Below are 7,502 nucleotides of genomic sequence, written 5' to 3' on the forward strand. Positions count from 1 at the left end.
GTCAATGTTATATTCATGCCCCAATCATTAGCTCTCCCGAGAAATGATTATTCAAAAATTTTATGCTCGGCTTTCTCTGAATGATCGCAACCTGCTTGATACTTCCTGTGCTCGTTCTTATATGCTGAAGACTATTGATTTCAAGTGGGACTTATTGGAAACGATTAAACGCAACTCTGAATGTTGGGGTTGCACCGATGGTAAGGAGTCATGTATGACACCTAAGTTCAATTGTGTTAAATCTTTTATGGATACCGATGCTTTTCATCGATTTAGCGCTAAATATGGACTTGACTCTGAGATAGTAGCTTCTTTCTGTGTATCTTTTGCTACTCATGTTGATCTCCCTAAAGAGAAGTGGTTTAAATATAATCCTCTTGTTGAAGTGAAAGTAGTTGCACCTATTACAGTTGAAGAAAAGACTATCACCTATAGTGATCCTATTGTTCCTACTACTTATGTTGAGAAACCTCCTTTCCCAGTTAGGATAAAGGATCATGCTAAAACTTCAACTATTGTTCGTCAGAGTAATACTAGGACTTGTACACCTCTTGAGCAAATCAAAGTTGAACCTAGTACTACTATGGTTAAAGATCTCTTGGATGATGATTTAGATGGGCATGTTATTTATTTCTATGGTGAGACTGCTAATATTGTTAGACCAGATACTAAGATACATAGACCTGTCGTAGGCATGCCTGTTATTTCTGTTAAAATAGGAGATCATTGTTATCATGGCTTATGTGATATGGGTGCTAGTGATAGTGCAATACCTTATGATTTATATAAAGAAATTATGCACGACATTGCACCCGTTGATTTGGAAGGCATTGATGTTACTATCAAACTTGCCAATAGAGATACTATTTCACCAGTTGGGATTGTTAGAGATGTTGAAGTTTTTTTGGGAAGGTTAAATACCCTGCTGACTTTCTTGTTCTTAGCTCCCCACAAGATGACTTTTGTCCCATTATTTTTGGTAGACCCTTCTTAAATACAGTTAATGCTAGGATTGATTGTGAAATAGATACTGCCACTATTGGTTTAGATGGTATGTCTCATGAGTTTAATTTTGCTAAATTTCGTAGACAACCCCGTGATAGAGAATCACCTAGTAAGGATGAGATTATTGGTCTTGCTTCTATTGTCGTGCCCCCTACTGATCCGTTAGAACAGTATTTGCTAGACCATGAAAATGATATGTTTATGAAGGAAAGAAGGGAAATAGATGAAGTGTTCCTTAAACAAGAACCTTTGCTGAAACATAACCTTCCCGTTGAAATTCTTGGGATCCCCCTCCACCCAAGGGCGATCCCGTGTTTGAACTCAAACCATTTCCAGATAATCTTAAGTATGCTTATCTTGATGAAAAGAAAATATATCATGTTATTATTAGCGCCAACCTTTCAGAGCAAGAAGAAGAAAAATTACTGAAAACTCTGAAGAAGCACCGCTCTGCTATTGGATACACTCTAGATGATCTTAAGGGCATCAGTCCCACCTTATGCCAACACAAAATTAAATTGGAGGAAGGTGCCAAACCGGTCAGAGATCCTCAACGACGATTGAATCCCAAGAAGAAAGAAGTGGTAAGAAAGGAGATACTAAAGCTCCGTGAGGCAGGTATAATTTATCCCGTTGCTGATAGTGAATGGGTAAGTCTTGTCCATTGTGTTCCTAAAAACAGAGGTATTATTGTCGTTCCTAATGATAAAGATGAATTGATCCCGCAAAGAATTATTACAGGTTATAGGATGGTAATTGATTTCCGTAAATTAAATAAAGCTACTAAGAAAGATCATTACCCTTTACCTTTTATTGATCAAATGCTAGAAAGACTATCCAAACACACATTTCTTCTTTCTAGATGGTTAATCTGGTTTCTCCCAAATACCTGTGTCAGCGGGGGATCAATCAAAAACTACTTTTACTTGCCCTTTCGGTACTTTTGCTTATAGACGTATGCCTTTTGGTTTATGTAATGCACCTGCTACCTTTCAAAGATGCATGATGGCTATATTCTCTGATTTTTGTGAAAAGAATTTTGAGGTATTCATGGATGACTTCTCCATTTATGGATCCTCTTTTGATGATTGTTTGAGCAACCTTGATCGAGTTTTGCAGAGATGCAAAGACACTAGTCTCGTCCTGAATTGGGAAAAGTGTTATGGTTAATGAAGGCATTGTCTTAGGACTTAAGATTTCTGAGAGAGGTATTGAAGTTGACAAAGCCAAAGTTGATGCTATTGAAAAGATGCCATGTCCCTAGGACATAAAAGGTATAAGAAGTTTCCTTGGTCATGCCGGTTTTTATAGGAGGTTCATTAAGGACTTTTATAAGATCTCTAGGCCTCTGACTAATTTATTGCAAAAAGATATTCCTTTTGTCTTTGATGATGATTGTGTAGAAGCATTTGAAATACTTAAGAAAGCTTTGATCACTGCACCTATTGTTCAGCCACCTGATTGGAATTTACCTTTTGAAATTATGTGTCATGCTAGTGATTATGCTGTAGGTGCTGTTCTAGGGCAAAGAGTTGATAAGAAATTGAACATTATCCAGTATGATAGTAAGACTCTTGATACTGCCCAAAGAAATTATGCTACTACTGAAAAAGAATTCTTAGCAGTTGTGTTTGCATGTGATAAGTTTAGACCTTATATTGTTGATTCCAAAGTTACTATTCACACTGATCATGCTGCTATTAAATATCTTTTGGTAAAGAAAGACGCTAAGCCTAGACTCATTAGATGGGTTCTCCTGCTCCAAGAATTTGATTTACATATTATTGATAGAAAGGGAGCTGAGAACCCCGTTGCAGACAACTTATCAAGGTTAGAGAATGTTCTTGATGACCCACTGCCTATTGATGATAGCTTTCCTGATGAACAATTAGCGGTCATTAATGCTTCTCGTACTGCTCCCTGGTATGCTGATTATGCTAATTACATTGTTGCTAAATTTATACCTCCTAGTTTTACATACCAACAAAAGAAAAAGTTCTTTTATGATTTAAGACATTACTTCTGGGATGACCCACACCTTTATAAAGAAGGAGTAGATGGTGTTATTAGACGTTGTGTGCCTGAGCATGAACAGGAACAGATCCTACGCAAGTGTCACTCTGAATCATATGGAGGACACCACGCTGGAGATAGAATTGCACATAAGGTACTGCAATCTAGTTTTTATTGGCCTACTCTCTTCAAAGATGCTCGTAAGTTTGTCTTATCTTGTGATGAAAGTCAAAGAATTGGTAATATTAGTAGACGTCAAGAAATGCCTATGAATTACTCTCTTGTTATTGAACCATTTGATGTTTGGGGCTTTGATTATATGGGACCTTTTCCTGCCTCTAATGGTTATACACATATTTTAGTTGCTGTTGATTACGTTACTAAGTGGGTAGAAGCTATTCTAACTAGTAGTGCTGATCATAACACCTCTATTAAAATTCTTAAAGAAGTTATTTTCCGAGGTTTGGAGTCCCTAGATATCTTATGACTGATGGTGGTTCACATTTTATTCCTGGTGCTTTCCGTAAGATGCTTGCTAAGTATGATGTTAATCATAGAATCGCATCCCCTTATCATCCGCGGTCTAGTGGTCAAGTAGAGTTGAGCAATAGAGAGCTCAAATTAATTTTGCAAAAGACTGTCAATAGATATAGAAAGAATTGGTCCAAAAAACTTGATGATGCGTTATGGGCCTATAGAACTGCATACAAAAATCCTATGGGTATGTCTCCTTATAAGATGGTTTATGGAAATGCTTGTCATTTACCTCTAGAACTTGAACATAAAGCATATTGGGCTATTAAGGAGCTCAACTATGACTTCAAACTTGCTGGTGAGAAGATGTTGTTTAATGTTAGCTCACTTGATGAATGGAGAACCCAAGCCTATGAGAATGCCAAGCTATTCAAAGAAAAAGTCAAATGCTGGCATGACAAAAGGATACAAAAGCGTGAGTTTAACGTAGGAGATTATGTGTTATTATTCAACTCTCGTTTAAGATTTTTTGCAGGAAAACTTCTCTCTAAATGGGAAGGTCCTTACGTTATCGAGGAGGTCTATCATTCTGGTGCCATAAAAAGCAACAACTTTGAGGGCACAAGTCCGAGGGTGGTAAACGGTCAAAGAATTAAACATTATATTTCAGGTAATCCTATTAATGTTGAAACTAATATTATTGAAACCGTAACCCCAGAGGAATATGTAAGGGACACTTTCCAGAATGTTCCAGACTCCGAAAAGGAATAGGTATGTGGTACAGTAAGTAAACCGACTCCAAAACAACTCCAATGGCGTTTTTATCAGTTTTGGAATATTTTAGAATTTTAGGAAGAAAGAAATAGTCCAAGAGGGACACGAGGCCCCCACGGGAGTGGAGGGCACGCCCACCCCTACTGGGCGCGCCCCTGTCTCGTGGACAGCTCGTGTGCCTTCCGGACTCCGTTTTCTTGCATGTTATGTATTTTGGTCGGTAAAAATTCATTATATATACTCCGGAAGGTTTTGACTACCGTATCACGCAAATATCCTCTGTTTTCGTTTCGAGCTGTTTCTGTTTCAGATCTAGAGCACCATGACGTCATCCTTCTCCAACAACGAAGACAAGTATGCTTGGCTAATGAAAATAGAGAAGAAAAGAGAAGAACCGGGAGAGATCAACAGGGAGGAAGGGAACAAGAAGGCCATGGAGGTTCAAGTTCCGACAGTGAAAGAAGAAGACGTCCCTCAACCTTTACCTAACCTATTTACTCCAACAGAGATTGAAGCTTTCAAGATGATTGAATTAGCTCGCATACAGAACAAGTATATCACGCAGGAGAATATTTTGTCGAAGGATCGTATCGCCGTACTCAAGGGCATTATCCGTAAGTTGGAGGAGCTTTTACGCTTGATGTGCGATTATCCACCTTCATCATCACCACCTCCATCACCTCCGAGGACATAATCACATGGGCATGGGCACTCCCCTTGGCAACTGCTATCTTGCTATCACACTCCTACCTTTACCGTTTTAGTTAGTTCGATCCTTTTAGTAGTATCTTGATTTAGTAGATTTAAGTTTTGATATCAAGTAGTTTGAGTTTTGCTTTGTGATCTCTTTGTGTATACGAGTCCGTGAGCTATCTATAATAAAGATTAGTGTTGAGTCAAGGGCTTTGCTATCTTGCTATGATCTTGAGAAAGTAAAAAGAATAAAAGAGTTCATATTGATCTTATGGTTAGTAATGACTTCACACATAGAAAGTATGAGGCATAAAAGTTGTTGAGAGTTGATAAACGTAGTTTTGGTCATCGTTGCAATTAATAGGAAGTGATAAGGAAAGAGAGGTTCACATATAAATATATTATCTTGAACATCTTTTATGACTGGGAGCACTCATTAAGTATGACATGCTAAAAGAGTTGACGTTGGACAAGGAAGACAACGTAATGGTTTATATTTTCTCACATCTCAGTTAAAGTATATCGTCATTGACCTTCCAAACATGTTGAGCTTGCCTTTCCCCCTCATGCTAGCAAAATTCCTTGCACCAAGTAGAGATACTACTTGTGCTTCCAAATATCCTCAAACCCAGTTTTGCCATGAGAGTCCACTATACCTACCTATGGATTGAGTAAGATCCTTCAAGTAAGTTGTCATGTTGCATGCAATAAAAATTGCTATCTAAATATGTATGACTTATTAGTGCAGATAAAATAAGCTTTGTACGATCTTGTTGTGGAAGCAATAAAAGCGATGGACTGCATACTAAAGGTCTACATACAAGGGGCAATATAAAGTGACGTTCTTTTGCATTAAGATTTTGTGCATCCAACCCTAAACGCACATGACAACCTCTGCTTCCCTCTGCGAAGGGCCTATCTTTTACTTTATGTTTTTACTTTATGCTTGAGTCAAGGTGAACTTCACCTTTCCCTTTTCATTTTATCCTTTGGCAAGCTCCTCATGTTTGAAAGATCATGATATATATATCCAATTGGATGTAAGTTAGTATGGGATATTATTGTTGACATCACCTAAAGGTGAATACGTTGGGAGGCATCACAATAAGCCCCTATCTTTCTCAGTGTCCGGCTGAAACTCCATAACCACAAGTAATGCATGAGTGTTAGCAATTGTAGAAGACTACAAGATAGTTGAGTATGTGGATTTGCTGAAAGGTTCTATTGTTGACTCTTTCTGATGTTATGATAAATTGCAATTTCTTCAATGACTGAGATTATAGTTTGTTAGTTCTCAATGAAGTTTTTGAACCATACTTGACATTGTGAATTGATTGTTACTTGAGTATAAGAAATCATTTGATAAAATCTATATATGTTGCTATTACAAGAATGATCATGATGCCCCCAAGTCCGTATTTTATTTTTATCGACACCTCTATCTCTAAACATATGGACATATTTTTCGATTTCGGCTTCCGCTTGAGAACAAGCGAGGTCTAAGCTTGGGGGAGTTGATACGTCCATTTTGCATCATGCTTTTAGATCAATATTTATTGCATTATGGGCTGTTATTACACATTATATCTCAATACTTATGGCTATTCTCCCTTATTTTACAAGGTTTACCATCAAGAGGGGGAATGCCGGCAGCTGGAATTTTGGCTGGAAAAGGAGCAAACATTGGAAACCTATTCTGCACTGCTCCAAAAGTCCAGAAAATCCACGAAACATGTTTTTGGATTTAATAAGAATTATTGAGCGAAAGAAATACATCAGGGGGCCCACACCCTGGCTAGGAGGGTGGGCGCGCGCCCACCCCTACTGGGCGCGCGCCCCTGTCTCCTAGGCCCCCTGGTGGCCCCCCGATGTCCATCTTCTGCTATATGAGGGCTTTTACCGTGGAAAAAATCGTGGGCAAGCTTACGGGACGAAACTCCACCGCCACGAGGTGGAACCTTGGCGAAACCAATCTAGAGCTCCGGCGGGGCTGTTCTGCCGGGAACACTTTCCTCCGGGAGGGGGAAATCATCACCATCGTCATCACCAATGATCCTCTCATCGGGAGGGGGTCAATCTCCATCAACATCTTCACCAGCACCATCTCCTCTCAAAACCCTAGTTCATCTCTTGTATCCAATCTTGTATCCAAACCACAAATTGGTACGTGTGGGTTGCTCGTAGTGTTGATTACTCCTTGTAGTTGATGCTAATTGGTTTACTTGGTGGAAGATCATCTGTTCAGATCCTTTATGCATATTATTACTCCTCTGATTATGAACATGAATATGCTTTGTGAGTAGTTACGTTTGTTCCCGAGGACATGGGTGAAGTCTTGCTATTAGTAGTCATGTGAATTTGGTATTGGTTCAATATTTTGATAAGATGTATGTTGTCTTTTCCTCTAGTGGTGTTATCACTACTAGGAAAAGGGCTATAGATGGAATTGACACTAATGGCGCACCAGACATGTGGTGCGCCATTACTATATACTAATGGCGCACCATGTGTTGGTACGCCATTAGTGTCCAAATACTAATGGC

This window comes from Triticum aestivum, chromosome 5B, assembly GCF_018294505.1.
Source record: "Triticum aestivum cultivar Chinese Spring chromosome 5B, IWGSC CS RefSeq v2.1, whole genome shotgun sequence".
Lineage (NCBI taxonomy): Eukaryota > Viridiplantae > Streptophyta > Magnoliopsida > Poales > Poaceae > Triticum > Triticum aestivum.